The 19,265-nt window shown below is 49.8% G+C and overlaps 1 protein-coding gene across 1 annotated transcript in view; it reads right to left on the bottom strand.

Moving 5' to 3' along the window:
• The window catches only part of SAMD4A (sterile alpha motif domain containing 4A), a 99,077-nt gene that overhangs the window by 38,171 nt on the left and 41,641 nt on the right, over nt 1-19,265 (bottom strand).

Raw genomic sequence — 19,265 nt, 5'->3', positions numbered from 1 at the left:
GTGCAAACTGGATAACAGGAATGGTAGTCTTAATCACAGGACCCATGTTCAGGTAAGTAGCTACAACAGGGAAGAATATAGCCATGACCACCTGCCACCCAAATCAGGGGAAACTAGACCACATCGTGCTGCCTAACAAACTTCCTATATCCAGCACACAAAATTAAGTTACCCAGGAACTGTTATTCCTTTTTCACTCCTTTCTCTTGATGCCCTCAGGCCCCACATTGGGTGCCAAGATCTGTCTTGGTTTGATCACGATTTGGCCCAAATTTTCCATATTGTTGCAGATTACAGAAAACACTACACAAAAGCACTCAGTGGATAAAGCTAACCTTTCAAGAGAACTTGGTTGGAAAATCGAAAAGGTCAAGATTCAAAGGAGGTAACACAGGTGAGAGCCACAGAGGGAAGAAGCTTTCCAGCAGGAACACAATCATCCAACCAGAGTGTTGGTGCATCCACCAGCCCCAAAGATAAGGAGGGAAGGGCTCAGCTGAAGCAGCCCCAGAGCTCCTATTCCTCTGTCAGATCACAGCAAATAGGAGAGTTTTTAGAAGACATGGGGGAAAAAAAGCAAACCTAGGGGTTAGATTTAAATATGCAGAAGGAAAAGTCAGGGAATTACGAACTGGTCACTTAACTCGAACTCCTGGAAAACTGATGGAACAAATAATGAAACAACCTATTTGTAAGCACTTAGAAGATAACAAGATGATAAGTGACTGCCGACACCCATTTGTCAAGAGCAATTTAATTTCCTTCTGTGACAGAGCAACTGGCCTCTGAATAGCTGGAAGAACAGGCAGTGCTGTATATCTTGATACTCATTAGGTGCTGCTGCACATGGCTCCCTCAGCAGCACAGCAGAGAGAAACTGCTCTAATGTGGGCACACAACTCATCCGAAAACCATATGGAGGCAGCTGGTGGTGCTGATTCACCGTCAGACTGGGAGGATGTACTGGGCAAGGAGACCTGTCCTGGCCCTGACACCACCCAGCACGTCACTGGTGATAAGGGTGATGTGATCAATGTGATCAGTGTGCAGGTATCACGCTAAGAGAAAGGAAAACACTCCAGGAAACTGGATTAGAAGTCAATGTTGAGGACTTGAAAGGATGGCATGAAGCTGTGTCAGAGAGTTAACTCCAGGGAGTTAGGCTGGAGATCAGGAAAAGGTTCTTCCCCCAGAGGGTGCTGGGCACTGAACAGGCTCCCAGGGAATGGTCACAGCACCAGCTTGCCAGAGCTCCAGGAGCGTTTGGGCGATGCTCTCAGGCACACGGTGGGATTGTTGGGATGTCTTGTGCAAGGCCAGGAGTTGGACTCAATGATCCCGATGGATCCTTCCCAAATCAGGATATTCTATGCTTCTATGAGATGTGGAGAGAAGATATGAAAGAACATCTGCATGAATAGGAGCAAACATTAAATAGGTGCATGCAGGTGAGAACAAACGGCTGTGCAGCACGAGGCGGGCAAGAGCCTGGCTTGGGAAGCACCACATCAGTCAGATACCATGCTGCACACAAAAGCTGCACCAGCCAGCCTCACACCCTGCTGAGAGGTGAACACTGGCATGGACAAGCTCCTCTCCACATCTGCTGGTGCCCAGGGAAATGGTGGAGTCACCATCCCTGGAGGGATTTAAAAGCTGTGTGGATGTGGCACTTGGGGACATGGGTCAGTGGTGGCCTTGGCAGTGGTGGGGGAATGGTTGAACTCGATCTTGGAGGGCTTTTCCAACCTAAACAATTCTATGATTCTGTGGCTGGAACTGCAGCAAAGATGAACGAAGCTGGACATGACGAAACTGTCCCAGGATGGCCTAGGACATGGTGAGATCTCCACCACCAGATGTTTTTCTGAAGAGCTTATACAAACTCCAAACAAGGACAGCTCAGGATCTACCCTGACCAGCCAACTGACACTTCCCAGCTCCACGGCAATCTCTCCTCCAGGGCTGACCAAACCCCTCTGTAAAGCCTTCAACCTTTCAGCCCCTGTCTTAGGCTGTGCTACAGGAGCCACGACTGAGCCACGTGGTGGAGAAGCACTTCCTCCTGCCTGCTTTAAACACACTCCCCAAAACTTCATCAATTAAAATGCTGAAAAAAAAACCCCAAAGCTTCAGGTTCTTCCTCCCTATCTGTGGTCTCCAATCTGTTCTGTACAGGGAGCTCCTCTAAATCATTGATTATCCCTCTATCCTCCACGTGTTTTTGAGCTAGGGTAGCTGAACCCACATCACTGAAATGCAGATCCAGATCTCCATCTGCAGGATCATTCATCAGGTTTGCTCTTGGGAAGGCGTAAGAACAAATCAATATCCAACTAAGGATATTCTGTAACCCAGGAACTGGACTCTACGATCCTTGAGGGTCCCCTCAACCTCAGGATATTCCATGATTCCATGATTCTCTAAGACCCATACTGCCAGCCAGCAGCTAACCCAACCCTCCCACCACCCCTGACCCAGAAGAGGGCTGTTAAAGCAGCACCTTTACCCAATTAAGACCAAACCCTGGACATCAGTTTCCCGACACAACTGCAGTGGTGAGCAGCACTCACCCCTCCCGCTTCACCTTCCCAGTTCCAAGGCATGCAACTGTTTTAATAGGAAGCCGCTAGATGGCTTGCTGGAAATGCTGGCAACTCTCCCTGGAACTTTCTGCACTGGTATTTACTTCTCCACAGACCTCCCCCTCCTCCAGAGACACTTCCTGAGCCAGCCGACGGCGTGCCCGAGCCATCCTGTGCCGACAGGAGCAAGGGACACGACGTGGCACAGCTTTGGTGGAGAAGGAGCTGCTGTACTGCAGCAGAGGTGACTTTTGGTACTCTGGGTGTACTCCCGTGCCCAGGGGAATGCTGAGGGGTTGTTTTGGTGCTAAAAAATGGGATTTGGGAAAGCAACACTCAGCCTAAGTGATGTTGTAAAGGACACATGAGTGTAGCAGGACTCAAGGCCCACCAGAGCATATCCATATTTTCCATATGCAGATGTCCCTGCTCCAGGCAAGGCTTCCTGTTGGGATGAATCTGATTTATCTGTCCCCTCTCTCTCTTAGTCAGCTGCCTGGTGAGTGGAAAACACGTCTTATTTTCTCCCATCCTCCTGCAGAGAGGGATATCACACCCCGATATCTCGTCATCGCTCTCGTGGTGGTTCAGCAGCACTTTCAGGCTGGCACAGCCAAACCCCAGCCTGGCACCAGCTGGGATTCTGTAGCAGCTCAGATAAACTGAGAAATCAAAGATCATTAAAAAAAGGCCTGCAATGCACTGCTCAAAGAAGTTGGTGCCACTTAAACATAGGAGCAAAATACACACAGAGAAAGCAGAGCCTGGTGTAAACTGGGTGCAGGAGAGGATAATGATGAGGGAGGCAGTGGCCGGGGCTGGACTCTTCCTCCTCACATGGGGGAGAACTGAGCATGAAGGACCCCACTGGAGAAACACAGGATGGTGCCAGAGCTGCTTCTTGGGAACTTTGCCTTGGACCTCCAAAAGATTTGGGGGTTTAAACCACAACCCTGAAAGATGGAGCACTGCCCCAAAAGCCTGTGGCTGATGAAGGGCTGGGTGCCCTTCCCTGCCCCAGTCTAGGCAGGAGCTGCTCTCCTTCTCAGCCAGCAGCAGGATGTGCACAATTAAACAAAAATGGAAAATAATTAGATCCGAAAGAGGTTTGGCTCTCTCTGAGATGGGGCAGAAGGTCAGGCTTAATCCTATCTGCCAGAAAATAGAAGGATCTGGAGAGGGCAGCGCAGGAGAGGGAAAGCTGGAGCTGCCTGTGGGCAGGGGAGAGGGGCTGGCAACACCCCAAAGCCCCTCTCCACCCTCTCCCTGAACGCAGGAGCCCCCACTTCAGCCCCCCACCTGCTTCCACGTGCTCCTGGACGTCTGGGATATCTCATCCTTGATTGCCAGAAAAAGCACTCCGGGTCAGCTGAGATGAGGATGTGTTTTGGGATACCACATCCCAGGGTCCTGACACAATACCTGGGGTGGGCTGCAGGCACTAATCACATGACCCCCTCATTAGTTCCCCTGGATGCTGCTTCAGGGATGCTTGGTGCTTCCCATTCACTGCTTTGTGGAATGTCACAAATATCAGCAAATCTGAGCATAGAAAGAGCCCCAAAGTTAAATCCCACCCCCCTTGCTGCCTTGAAACTCCCCAAAAATCCCTTTTCTGCCCTCTGCTGCCATTGCACTGCTATCTCCTTTTGGAGATGAGCTAAGAAAACAACTGACCAGCCCTGTACTGGGAAGGGATGGGAGCTGCTGGTACCCCCAAAGCAGAAAATCCCAATTTTTGTTATGGGCCATTTTCTTGGATGAGAAGCTGAATGAAGGTGGGATGTGAAACTACCTTCTACTGTAGGATTACTTAACTGACAGGATTTTGCTGCTAGACAGCCCAGCTGATGCATGTGCAGCATGCCTGTGGATAAATCCAGCTCCAAATATAGCTGGATCCTGCTTCCAAGGCTGAAACCTGTGCTTGTGCTATGAATAGGACCAACACCATCCCCAAAACCAGGGCTTTCTGGCTGGAAAAAGAGGTGAAGTTTGTCAATTATATTAAGCTGTTAAGGGATTTCTCTGTCACAAATCTGCTTAATCACTGCTGGATCCCTGCAAACTGTTAATTGCCTCCATGTCCAGTGGTGGTGGATCCACCTCTAACGCTGCACTGCACGAGGGACCTTGCTGCCTTTTCTCTGAACCTGCCTCCTTGAGTGATGATGGGGTTATTTCAGCCACCAGCGAGGCACATAGTTATGATGTCCTGCAAACAGTCACAGTTTTTCAAACACAGAGCCAGGCCAGATGGACAAAGGCAGGGATAGACAAAGTCCCTGCAAAAAACAACATGAGTAGCACACTGGTGCCTGCATTCACAAACCCTGAAGGACCAAACTGCAGGGGTTTTAATTCTAGTTTTGATTTCTGCAAACAGACTTCTGGACCAGAGAATTCCAGTTTAGAAGCACCACCCCTGCTGAGAGGGATGGCCAAGAACAGCTGTCAGCACAGGAAAAGAACGTGTGGGCTCACCAGGTGACACGTCTTCAAGGAACACCGGTAACACCAAGTACTCTCAAGCCCTTGAAAGAACCCAAAAAACAACCAACACCCAAGGTAAAGCATTTCATTTTGAAAGCAGAAACTGGGTTCTCCTCATCTCTCTCTCCTGTTGTCATATATACAACTTAACACATTTCACAGTGAAGCAGAACACAAGTGAAGTGTTCTGCAGGCCAAAGAGATGCTCCGAGGGCTGGAGCCCTTCTGCTCTGGAGCCAGGCTGGGAGAGCTGGGGGTGCTCATCTGGAGAGGAGAAGGCTCCAGGGAGATTTCAGAGCCCCTTGCAGGGCCTAAAGGGGCTCCAGGAGAGCTGGAGAGGGACTGGGGACAAGGGATGGAGGGACAGGACACAGGGAATGGCTTCCCACTGCCAGAGGGCAGGGATGGATGGGATATTGGGAAGGAAGTCTTCCCTTTGAGGATGGTGAGGCCCTGGCACAGGTTTTCCCAGAGCAGCTGTAGCTGCCCCTGGATCCCTGGAAGTGTCCAAGGCCAGGTTGGAGGGACTTGGAACAATGTGGGATAGTGGAAGGTGTCCCTGCCTGAGGCAGGGGGTTGGAACAAGGTGGTCTTCAAGGTCCCTTCCAATCCAAACTATTCCAGGATTCCATGTATTTGCTGATTGTGATTTTGATGAAGCGAGTGAGTTGAGTGACGTGTAACTTATGAAATAGACAACAGCTTATCCTGAGCAACAAGGACAACAATTTAAAGACTAGAAGTGTTTGTAAAACTGCACACTGACAAAGAGGACATTCACACAGGAGGCTTGGTATCATTGCCCCTCAATGCCAAGTCAGTGCACTTAAGGGCTCCAGTTGTCAGCAAATTGCTCTTAAATTACAGTTTTATTGTGCCCTGTTTTCTGTTTTCCATAAAAAGTTCTCAAAAGCCCATTCAGATAAGTTGCCCAAGCAAGAAATGACTAAGAGAGGGAATCATCGGATCATTAAGGTTGGAAAAGACCTCTAAGATCATTGAATCCAACCATCAACCAGATGCTCAAATCTTAAGGGCACCCTCTAAGCACCTTCCCAGCAGGGCTGAAATGAACTGCACTCTCAGATGTATTTGGGGAGAAAAAACAGGAATTTGTACTAAAAGTTTAGGCTGGGATCCTTGATCTTGTAAAGTGACATACTGCAGCATTAGGGATTGGAAGGAGGAACTGGGTGCCCCTGGATGGCAATCAAGCGTTTCTAGGGATGGACAACACTGAGGTTTTCATGTCTTGGATGGCCAACAGCAAAAGAGAAATCCAATCCATGCTTAGGCAGCTGGCAACTGCTTCCAGTGAGCCTGGAATCAGTGGCCACAGAGCAAGAGATGGCTATTTCTGGGTTTGCAGGAAGGTTTTTCAAGAGGCTTCCTCAGCAGCTCCCAGAAGAGGTTCCCATTGTTTGCCGTTTCCTGGATTATGAATGCAACACTGAATCTGGGTGATGGGCAGAGCTATGTGGAGGGCACCCACTTTTTTTTTGCCAAAGGCAGAAAAATCAGCACCTGGACTCCTCCTGCTGTGCAAAGACCCAGCAGCACATCACTACCCACCAGCTTCTCCACACATCCACAGGAGGTGCTGCACTTCCATCTAAATCCCCCAAACCTGCGGTAACCACGGTCATCTCCAGTCAGCCCCGGGATCTCAGACCTATTCCAGATGCCTGGATGCCTTCACCAGGGCAAAAGGGGTCAAGAACCCTGACCCTGCACATGAACACAGCCCAACAACCTCTGCATGGCCACAGCATCATCTCCCAGTGAGTGACCATCATCAGACAAACCTGAATTCTACATCTACTTGTTCCAGTTTCTCCCGAGCACTTCAGTTTGCCTTCAATTCCAGTTGAATTTATCTGGTTTTATGCTTGAATTCATCTGACTGCAGATTCCGAACTAGATGACCTTTAAGGTTCCTCCCAACCCAAATCATTCAGTGATTCTATGAGCAGGGTGGAGAAACCACACCCCACCTCACACAGGACAGTGCTGCAAAGATACGACAGAAGAGCAAAAAAATCAAGAGATTTCACCCACGAGTCTGAATTTGTACCGAGTGTATCGACCAAGGGCAGGTTGCTGCCAGCCCCAGCCTTCCCACAACTGCATTTACTGGTCTGCGAGATGGGCCAGCTCCCCACCACCTATCACAAAAATCCACTCTCCAACAGTACTGCAGATACAAACCTCTGCCCTGGCTCCTGCTGCAGCAGCTTGATTGAGGGTGAAGCACAAAGTGTTTCCAGCTGAAGGGATTTAAATTATTACTTGCAGTAATTAGCACCTGCAGGTCGGCCCAGTCACAATACGTTGTTTGGGCGAATTGACATCATTCCCTTCGTAAATCAGCCTCATTCAAAAGCCCAACATTAAGGAAAACAAAGTGAGAACCCCGTTGGAAGCACTCTGTACCCCATCCAGAGCACACCAATACCCTTGCTGTTAAACCTGGCAGCCTTCTCCCTCCACCAGAGGCCAAATAATCAGAATTTCAGCATGTGCCTCCTCGTTATTGCAACCAACTCTAATTAAAAGGAAAAACATCTCGACGATAAAGGTTCTTGCAGACCTGCCAGCTGCACCAGGCAGAGAGGCAGGCTGACATTGAAACGCCGCTGAACCTGAATCCTGCTCCCAGACCGATGCAAAATCACAGCCAACACAGGGGAGAAGACACCGGTGGTGTTTCCAAGCACCTCCACGCCTGTGAGGCTGTGGCGTGGAGTATCAATCCCACCAACCTCCCCCTGCTACAGGCCCGAATTTGTGCCTGCGCTGGCGCTGACCTCAGCGGGGTGAGAGGCCCTAATCCCACACGTCTGAAGGCAGCGGGAGCCGTGCCAGGCAGCACCGTGCCGGCTGGATCCACGGCTGGCTGGCACCTCCTGTGGCTCTCGGCGCTGCAGCGGCTGGGGGAGGCCACTCTGCATCCTGGGAACAGCTTCCTCACAGGTCACCAAAACCGCTCACCCCAGCGGATAATGCGGGATTTGACAGAGGAAAAGCCAATAAACCCTCGTGGCTGGCTTTTTGCTGTCACTCCCTCCCATTCAGGTCTAACAGGCCAACTTGGGGAGGAATTGGGAAGCAGTGGTGAAGCTCTTGCCCTGGAACAAGCCTCTGCTAGGAGCTGGGAACAGCCAGCAAACAACTGGGCACCAGGAGGGCTTGGGGACTGCTTTGTGTGGCATTAAGAGCTCTGCACTTCCCCTCCTGGAGCACCCAACCCCACAGCTTTGAACCTCCAGGTCCAACACGCTCAGCAGTGCTACCCCAGCATCTTTGGTGTATAACGAGATATAAAAAGGCAACCACAGAATTCCCCTTTCCCTGACTGGTCACTTTCATGCACAGATTCAAGGGTGGACAACCTCTCTGAAGCACAGATGGACCTTTTGTCCACCAGCACCCACGAGGAGAGGACAGACAGACATCACACCAGGCACATGCACCATCTCCCTTCTCCAGCACCCACATCCCACCTCACGCCTTGGCTCCCTCACGGTGCCAGGGAGCACCGTGCTCGATGGAAAATCTGCCAGTGATGCGCAGCAGCCTCTGGTTCACGTGGTGCTGGCTCCCCTCCGTGTTTCCAGCAGCTACGTCACACTCTAAGAGGCTAAAAATACATTAGGAAAGTACTTAGTGTTTCTTTTCCACCGGAGTGGCTGCTGCAGAGAAGCTCCAAGTGGGAGGGGAGGTGAACAGACCAGAGTGGATGCAGGGAAGAGAGGCAAAAAAAAAGGAGCAATAAGCACAGCACGTCCCACAAAAGGTGGTGGCTGGGGAAATCCCCCCTGCAGGAAACACTGGATCCTTGGAGAAACAAAGGCAAGAGCCATGTAATGATGAAAAGCAAAGCGTTTCTGACTACACAGCAGGATTTAAGGCCAGGCTGGATAGGACTTGGAGCAACCTGGTCTAGTGGAAGGTGTTCCTGTCCACACCAAGGGGTTAGAATGTGCTGATCATTAAGGTGCCCTCCAACCCAAACCAATCTGTGATTCTGTGGTTCAGCACTGACAAGAGCACAGAAGAATTCAGGAAGGAGCATCTCCTCCATTCCTAATTACCGAGATTAAGAAGCTCCATGTAAATTAACGGCACAATATTCCTTGTTAAATGCAGCAGTGAATATTTAACCACCAAAACCAATTCTGTCCCAAAGATACAACCTTCCTGCAACAGCTCCCAGCATTCCCCTGTGTGCAACAGGAGAGTCCTTCACCACCCAGGGCTGAGGCAGGAGGGATGGGTTTGTCAGCACCTCTGGGTGGCAAGAGGCTGCTGCACTTCACTTTGGAAGAACAGCCAGTTTCATAGAATTTTGGAATGGTTTGGGTTGGAAGGGACCTTCAAGACCAGCCAGTTCCAACCCCCCTGCCATAGGCAGGGACACCTTCCATGAGACCAGATTGCTCCAAGACTCATCCAACCTGGCCTTGGACACTTCAGGGATGAGGCAGCCACAGCTTCTCTGGGCGACTCTTTCAACAATTTATTGCTATTCTTCTTGGGATGCCAGGCAAGGAGCAGGTGACTGTATGACATGTAAGTTCTGGGGAAATAAAAAGCAAACGATCCCCTGCTCCCCTCTCCAAAACCCCAGTGTGAGATAAGACACGAGCCCTACTCGACCTGTTGCCCTTTTAAAGGCAGCTCTCCTTGGGCAGCGAGTTCAGCTGTTTATCACTGGCAGCTCCCCTCTCCATTACGCTCTCCAAAGCAGCAGCAGCCTCATCAAGCGTTAGCAGGAGGTGGGAATTTCGGCACTGAAGCTAGGCTCAAGGACAACCCTTGATCAGATCTTCCCATCCTGTCACCCCAAACAGGCTGATGAAACCCCACCAGCAGACAGAGCAGCAGGGCAGGGAGCTCAGCACCCTCCACCTAACTTGTAAACTCAAACTGGGAGCAGAATGCCCATTATTTGGGTCAGATGCAGAACAAACTGGAATCTCTCTCACCAAAACATCCCTTAACTCCCACTGAGATCCACAAGGACAGAAGAGCCCAGCTCCACTGTGAGTAGAAATGAGTAAGATTTTCATATTTTTGCCACTATTTTCCCCCTCTACCTCCTGAGCTTGCCAGAGCTCCAGTCATTAGGAGGCTGTTTGTACAAACCCAGAAGTGATGTATTTTTAGCACTGGAGAATTGCATGGCATGATCATTAAGGAGCTTCTGCAGACAGCAACAAGAGCAGGGATTTTTCCTTCTCTAAATTGGCTCCAGCCACTACAGTTTTCAGCCCAAAGCAGACTTTCAGGAAATTCAGGAGGAGCAGGAGCCTTTTTCCATGACATATTTAATGCTGAGCTGAAGTACACTAGATTTTCACACTGTGCATCCGACAGGAGGTTTTATGGATTTGTTTTCTAGGCTGCACCGTTGCACACTTTTGCTATGGAGCATAATACCCTGTATTATCACAACACTCCCTAGCAACAGGACTTTAATTTAGTGCAGAGATTTCCAATGCTGAGAGCATTTCACTGACTCAGAGCAAAGATGACACGCTGGGAAGCCTTATCAAAAGCCCCACGGGTGCCAAGGGAATCTACACCACATGAATGATGGTATCCAAGCTTCTCAACGCAACGTGGCCAGCACTGGCACAGAGAACACCTTGGGAAAGAGGAGTTGGCTTCACTGATTTCACAAGCCACAGTCCAGCCAGCATGGAGTGATGTCTACATTGATGATAGCAGTCCCAACGGGTGGGAAACAAGAGTGAAAATTCAACAAGTGCCCAGCGCTTGGACAGAGGAATGTGGGAAATGGTTCAGTGTCAGAAATGAGAGCTCAGAGCCGGCAGGACATCAACAAGGATGAGGTGCCACCTCCTGCTTCTCACCCCAAGGTCAGGATGAAGACAGATGCTTGGCAGACAAAACAACCAACCTCCTGTGAGAGTTGTCCTGAAGAGTGAAGCCAACCTGACACTGGACAAGGACGCTCAGTGCCAGTTTCCCTTTACTCACTGGAGCACCCAAGCTCCTGGGCATCACGGGCATCCTGCTCCCAAACCTCAGATGGGGAGGATGGACTTTGGGAAGTGCAGGGAAATAGTGCCAGGGTCCCTCCCACCTGAGCACAGAGAGCGTGCAAAGGTGCAAAAGCCCCATCAACGCTGTGGACACTGTCAAGTGGGGTGTTGCTCCACCTCCGCCCACCGGGGCAGGACAGCAGGAGAAAGCAGGAGCACTATCCACAGGTGGGTGGAGAAGGCTCTCATGGCAGAAATGACACCAAAATGACATCCCTCGTGGACAGCAGAGGGGAATCCATCAGCCCTTGTGCATGCAACGAGGAGACAGGAATATGAGAGCAGCTGTGCCAGGTCTGCTGGACAAGAGACATCCTGATGAGATCCTGGGTCAAGTGGCTTTTGTTGGTTGCTGTGCAAAGCCAGCTGAGCTCAGCCCGCAGAGCCTGGCCCACGGCAACAGGATGGGTCAGCAAGGATTAAAAGCATAATTAAACAGGGGCTGCAGATTGCTTCCAGAAGTCCCATCACCCCCTGGAGCCCATGAGCTCAGCTGCTGGGAAAACGCTGCTGGTTTTGCTGCTTCTGGGACCTGGGGTACAGGTGGGAAATGAGTTCACTGCCTGCTTTCACTTACACCAGGGTTATATTGCTCACATGCCTCAACACGCCCTCAAATCCAGATTTTCAGTGGAATTTCCTAGGATGTAGGAAGCCAAAGAAATAAAACATGCAATTTTTTGTATCTCTTTGAGCCTAATCCATAAAAATGCCCGAATCTTCCTGACTTTCAGTGAGGAGACTACAGGCACAACCACAGGCACGGAGGAAATACTCCTCTGACTTCTTAATTTCAATTGCAAAAAGCCTTTTACCAAAAGCTTAATTGAAATGCAGATAAGTTCCTTCAAAGGCTAAAATAAATACATAAAAAATTATCTGAATGTCATAATGGTGCTGCCTAAAATGGATAAAGGATGAGAAGGGGGAAAAATAATACTAAAAATAAGTTATGAAGGGTATGCAAGGTATTGATATACAGCACATGGTTTAAACTGTTAATCATTGAACAGATTCCAGTATAAAAATAAAGAGACTGAAGCTGCACATAATGGAGGAGTTGCTCTATTTATAAACTTCTCTGTGCAAAGGGCAGCAAGGGCCGGGATGAGGCGGCAGTGGAGGCAGAGGGACGCTGCTACAGAGCCTATATTTGAGGGAAAATAAACAAGTTTTTCTTTTTATTTTTTTAAAGCGCTGTCAACAAAATCAAACCGAGTTGCCCAGGAGCCTGTGTGCCCCAGCCATGTGAGCAGCATTTCCAGCCCGGGCATGTGACAGCCCTCCCAATTTAGCCAGTAACTGACTCCCTCTGACCTGTAATAACACCGCTCCCAAATTAGAGCCCTCAATTTGACTTGGCTCTGCTCCTTCCCTCCCAGTGACATAAAGCATCCTTTTTCCCCCCCTCTCCCCTGAACATTCCTAATCCCGTCCTTTCCCACTGCCAACTCAAACTCCCATTTAGTCTTTTCCTATTTTTTCGGGGGGGAGGTTGTGGAGGGACGAGGGGGCGCAGGCAGCAAAGGGCAGGGAAAAAAGACCGGTGGAAAAACACCAAGAGACAAAAACAACAACAAAATCAGACAAAAATTCCAAGTTGGTGACATTCAGCTGGAAAAGCTCAGTGACTCACATGCAAATAAAATCTGCCTAAATTCACTGCTGCATGATGCAGGCCACTGGCTTCAGCATAAAAAAGGCCGGGATGAAATCATCCACAATTAAATGGGAGCTTGGAAGGCTGCAAAAGCAGCCGCATCAGCGCGGCTCCCTCGGCTTAATAGGAAACACAAAGGAAGGAAGTTCAGCGGAGTGAGAACATCCCCCTTTTCCCCTCCTTTCCACCGACACCTCACACCATCAGTCATCCCCAACCCTCGGCGTGGCTCCTCCGGCATCACACGTCGGCGCTCGGCTCCGGCAAGCTGCTCCTCAGCAGCCGGCTGCCAGCTTTTAATGGGCTTTCCTGGAATACCAGCTCAAAAGTAAAATAAAAATAAATGTGGCTACGTAGCAAGGCAAACCCCCCACCAGCCAGCGGCTTCTTCCAGAGATTTCTGTCCTGGTCTTTGCAGAATGGTCGGAGATACTGGAGAATTAACACTGAGAAACCCTGGATCAAATCCAGTCCCTCTCCAAATCCCCTGTATACGCGGGGAGGGATTTAAGTCTCAGTTCTCAGATTTGCTCTTGCATTGCAACAGTGCTTTAAACCTTATGAGTTTTCAAATACTGTCTGAAGTCATGCTACAGGAATGCACTTGGAGCGACCCCCAGGGAATGGGGTACCAGGGGCGCCCCTTATGCCAGCATGAGCACCAGGCTCTGCATCCTACCCCTTCAACACAACCCTTTTGTGGGGCTGTGCCATGAACCAGGTCACTGCCCTCCTTCAAGCCAAAAATAACAATGTGAGGGGGAAGAATAAACTAAAAAAGGTCATTTTAACCTGGATTGGGAGTCACAGCACGGTTCTCAAAAGGCTTTTAGTGCTCCACCTAAGAAGGGAAAACAAACCTGAAAAAAAGAGTTGGTACCTCTGCACCCTCCAAAGTGCTGCTCTGGGAATCACCAGGTGAGCATCATCCCTCTGATCTGCTCTGGTGAGATCCCACGTGGAGTCTGGCATCCAGCTCTGAGACCCCCAACATAGAAAGGACATGAAGCTGCTGAAATGAGTCCAGAGGAGGCCAAAGAGATGCTCTGAGGGCTGGAGCCCTTCTGCTCTGGAGCCAGGCTGGGAGAGCTGGGGGTGTTCACCTGGAGAAGGCTCCAGGGAGAGCTCAGAGCCCCTTCCAGTGCCTAAAGGGGCTCCAGGAGAGCTGGAGAGGGACTGGGGACAAGGGATGGAGGGACAGGACAAGGAACAATGGCTTCTCAGTGCCAGAGGGCAGGGATAGATGGGATATTGGGAAGGAATTGTTCCCTGGGAGGGTGGGCAGGCCCTGGCACAGGGTGCCCAGAGAAGCTGTGGCTGCCTCATCTCTGGAAGTGTCCAAGGCCACGTCGGATGGGGCTTGGAGCAGCCTGGGATAGTGGAAGGTGTCCCTGCCATGGCAGGGCTGGAACTGGGTGCTCTTCCCACCCAAACCATTCCATGATTCTATGATCCGCCCAGGATGCAGGACAATACCCCAAGCATCTGGAGTGGCCACAACCAGTGGCTCATTGCAGCTCACTTCAGCTAGGAACCGAATCCTATCTCACAAGGAGAAATTAGGTGACCAGCTTCACTTTTATTAGGAAATTGGGTGCTTGAACCTTACTGGACTTCCTCCCCTTTGGGGTGGATGGGCCTGTCCCAGGGATTATCCCCAGTGCTGTGCTTTTGGAAGATTCCAGCCTGAGCTGAAGGCTTCTCAGCACTTGCAGTGGCTGCAGGAGCAGGGTGTGAACAGGTCCATAAAAGGGAACTGGGAGACTTGAGCCTCCTGCCAGTGAGCCTACATTTGCTCCAGAGGAATCTGCACCTCTCTGGGGAAAAAAAAAAAAAAACCTATAAAAATAATATATTGAGGTCTACAAGTGGGGAAAGGCTGCAACTGCCTGCAGGAGGACATCCGACTGCACCCAGGCCATCTGGTCACCCACCCTCAGTGACACTGCCCTCCCTTCGCCACCAGATGCTAATTCCTTTCATCCTGCCTGGCCCTCGGCTGGTGTAATTTTAGGTCTGTGAATAGGACCATCTGCCTTTGGGATGCTAGTTTATTTTTGGCTGAGCCCTCCCTTTCACCACTCCCTCCTTAAAGGAAGTCCAAACCAGGCACTGTTGGGAACAGTGTTCCTTGTCTGGTCCTCTAATCACCGCGCATTAATGAGCTATCTAGAGGACGTTCTACGCCGCTGTCACTCGTCAAATTGGGGGTGTCATTATCTTCAAAGCACTTTGCAAACACTTTTTTCCTTCCTGCCCGTGTTGCCACCACAAAGTAGTAATTATTCACTTCTCTCTCAATATGGTGGGCTTGGTCCAACGTCCTGGAGCTCGGCCAAGACGTGCTCAGCAAAATCCAGCGTGGCCCAAGTAAAGCTGAAACAAAGTGGTTCCTATCTTTGGATGCTGAGGACTGCTACCGTTGCTTCCTTTCCCACAGAAGACATGGAAATGGTAAAAATAAAACTAAATGCTGGAACCACATCGGCCAATAGTGTAATTTCCACATATTAAGTGATGCCTGGAGAAAAAGGCAGTTCTGAGGAAAGTTTTGCTTTTATATACATCTAAGTGCTATGAATGAAAGTCACTGTCACAATTATGCAAAACAGTAATTAGCAAAATACTGCATAAAAATGCTGCAAAAAATGCTCCTGGCTGGAGTGACCATATGGGTGCTCCCAGCCAAAGCTGCACATGGGTAAGCCCTGAGATCACAGCAAGTCCATGGGCAACCCTACCATGCCAGGGGCTCAGCCCACCTTTTGGGATGGATGTTGGAGCCATCTCTTGGGATAAATGAATGTCCTCCTCCATGTCCCAGCCAAAGGCATCCCAGACTGCTTGGGAGGACACAGGCAGGGTGAGCTAACAGGCTGAATCTGTGCATCTACCAGCCACAAAATCACTGATTTTCTTTCCTTTCAAGATTTTCACAAGCATCTGAGACAGGTGGGAACAATGGTTCCAGGTAACCCCTTCCAGGACCAATTGGCTTCTTTGTACAAATCCAGGTTGTGCAAAGCTTGTGCAACTTTACCAAAATTGGTTGGTTTTTTTTTTAAAGATGAGGAAGGTTCAGTCTGAAGTGTCAGCCAGTTCTCAGCTCTGTTATGGACCTCCAGGAGCTACAGGACATGGAGCCCATTGCTGGAAATCAGACACCAGAGAACATCCGTACAGGGGAGCCTCCCTTGCTGCATGCACCTCACAGGCTGAAGAGCACGAGCCTGTTATGCTGCCAAGCCCCTCACAGGGAAAACATACCCAGGACTTCAAAGGAGAAAATTTCTGTGCAATGCTCGAGGTGTTAAAAGCAAGCCCTGGCTTTGGCTGGCCACAGCTCCCTGCCCTGCGGGAGCCCGGGGAAACACCTGGTTGCTCATTGCTTCAAATTCTCTGCAGTAAATGAAAGAAAAAGTAACTTAATGGATCTGATCAGATCTCAGATTTGACAAGATTTCCTGCCTGGGTAAAAACTGACCCATTTTGCTTTGGCTTTAAGGTAGGATGAACAGAAAACTACACTAGCTAGGCTGTGAAGTGAGGACAAGCAGCTTCACCCCCATGCTGGGGTGAATTCCTAGGAGGAATTAGGGGATGCAGACATCCCTCCCCTCCCCTTTCTGCTGCTCACATCATCCAGAGCAAAGCACTTGACCAAAGCCAGTGATGAGTCACTGCGAGGAGGAGACCTTCTAATTTCACCCGCTTTGATCCTGCCCTGAAGTGCCAACGTCAAAGAGAAGGGAGGGGAGAGCTGGGGCTGAGTCAGGGAGGACGGGAAATCTGTGCATCTACAACAGAGACATTCAAAGCAAAGTGAAACTCCTCTTTTTTAGGAAACCCCCACAAAAAAGTGACACAAAGAACTGACTCTCCCCAGGTTGTACCAGAGCAGCAACACTCAGCTGACTCCCTGTGTCTTTCCCAGCTGTACAAGCACTTGTAAGGCAGAAACACCGGGTTAAAAACACACCCTTCCCTGGGTAATTCACCTTTCCCTGTGGAATTCACTGTGTTGCAGTGCTGCCTGCAGCAGTTGGCTTGTCGTTCCTTTGTAGCCAGACTCACATTTTGTTTCTCATATACCCACGAAGCACTGCAGGACCTCAAAACAAAGAGCGACGTTGTTCCTTCAGAAGAAAACTGCTGTTCACCCAGTTTTTACTGATATTTCACAAAAACATCCCAGGAGCTGCAAGGATTCGTTTGGGGGGGAGGCTAAAACGATGTGTCCCAGTCACAGCTTTTTCACTGGGAACGTTTCCATGATCCTTTTCCACCGAGAGCACATGACATGGGTCAACGTGGACACAAAGGACAAAGAACACCGGTCCTGGAAATTCCATGTACCCACTGCCTGGCTGGGTGGTTTGGCCATGCCTGGTTCCTCTCCCGTAATTGCTGATGCCCATCAAAGGCACCAAAATTACATTGAGGAGCCTAACTCCTGTCCCAGCTCTGAGCAATGATGAGTTTGACACTTTTTAGTGCTTTCCCCACCAATTCAAGTTTTCACTCAAACCACAATCCTCCTCTTGTCTGGCTAAAATGTCCATTCTCAGCTATCAAAAAAAGCCACAAGGAGAATTTGAGATTTCATTCTCTTGACCAAGTCCCATAATATTTGGGAAGAAACTACCAACAAAATGAAAACCTTGTATTTTTGTGGGGGGAGCAGGAGGAACAGACCTCCCTGCAGAAGAAAATTCCCTCCTCTGCATCTTGTTTTCCTCTGAAGAGCAGGAACACATTGCAGTTACTCACACGGAAGGATTCAACCTCCACCACTTAAAAGAGATGAACAGGAGGAGTGACATGATTTCTGGCAGCTGACGACCCCTCTCCTACCCTCTAGGCTACTGATTCCAGCTAATTGGAGTCTCAAGTGGCTGCAAGCCAGTCAACAGCAACACAGCAATAAATGTGCAGAAATCCAGTAAATTCAGAGAGATACACAACACTGGTTGTGGTCCAACAGCCTGATCCATTCAGGCATGACCAAAATTTAAAGAATATTGTTAAAGGTCCAAATGCCTTTTCAACACTGACAGGTTTGGGGCATCAGTCACCTCCCTGGGAAGCCTGTCCCAGATTTGGACCACCAACTTGGTAAAGAAATCACAGATTCACAGACTGGTTTGGGTTGGAAGGGACATTAAAGTCCATCTAGTTCCAAGCCCCTGCCTTGGACAGGGACACCTTCCACTAGCCCAGGTTGTTCCAAGCCCTGTCCAACCTGGCCTTGGACACTTCCAGGGATCCAGGGGCAGCCACAGCTTCTCTGGGCACCCTGTGCCAGGGCCTCCCCACCCTCATTATGAAGAAATTATTCCTAATATCTAATCCAAACCCCTTTTACTTTAAAGCCATTACTCCTTGTCCTTCTAACTGAAATAAGCTGTCCTGTTCTACTCTATTTCATTCCATTCCATCCTCCTGCAATTCCATGCAGCTGGGCTCTGCTGTAGGCAAACCCTGCAGAAAGGCCTGACTGCTGAATACCTGCAGCAATTCAGACCCTGTCTGGAGAGGTGCAAACTGCACCCACCCAGCATAGAAGGGCCTGGGAAAGGCTTTACTATGTCATGATACAGCAACAGCATCATCCCACTCAGCAGTACATCTGCAACCTCCATGGCAGAGGGAGGTTTACATCCCAGCTCCCCACAGGAAAAGTGAAGCTCGCAGCTCAAAAGGATTCCAGTAACTGCTCAGGCATTCCAGGTTTCCAACTCTCTTTGTGTGGTGCGAAGGGAAATTCAGGATTTTTGGTTTTACACAACTCTGAGTTATCCTCTGCCTTCTCCACCTTCCCACTGTGTCTCCACCTGGTATTAGGAAGGGAAATGTCTTAAGCAGAGGGGAATCAGAGGCTGCAGCTCTCTGGCAATCCGTTAAAGACAGGCACTCACACAGGTAATGCCTGCAAAGCCTCTGCTCCTCCTCTGGGCCACTTTACAAGCAGCAACACAGCAAGGGACTTGTTAAAGGCAGAAAATTGGGCACCAGGAACAAATTCCCTGCCCTGCCACTTTCCACAGCCCCTTTGCTGCTGTGGAATATGCACATACGGACACCGGACAACAAACTGCAACTCTCAGTGTGAAGCAGTGTGACAAGGAGAGCTGCAAAGCAAACACTGAGGGTTTTATATGGAAACGCAGCAGGAGGGAGTGTTATTCGCAGAGATGCTTCTCCATCAGATGCTGACAATTGGTTCAGACCACAAAAGCGCCCCAGCTTCAGCAGGACCAGCTCACAGCAGCACAGGGAGGAGCTGGGGAAGGTGGTGAGAAGCCCTGGCTTCCCACTCATACCCCATACCCCTGGGAAAAACTGGAAAACAGTTTTTGGGGAGAGATCAGAGATGCAGTAAATTCCTGGCTTGATAAAGCAACCAATGTGAGGCCGTGCTCAGCTTTCAGACCTTATAACGGCCACCACTGTTTG

Source organism: Corvus cornix, chromosome 5, assembly GCF_000738735.6.
Source record: "Corvus cornix cornix isolate S_Up_H32 chromosome 5, ASM73873v5, whole genome shotgun sequence".
Lineage (NCBI taxonomy): Eukaryota > Metazoa > Chordata > Aves > Passeriformes > Corvidae > Corvus > Corvus cornix.
Note: the sequence above shows the minus strand (reverse complement) of the source record. Positions and strands in the feature narration are given on the sequence as shown.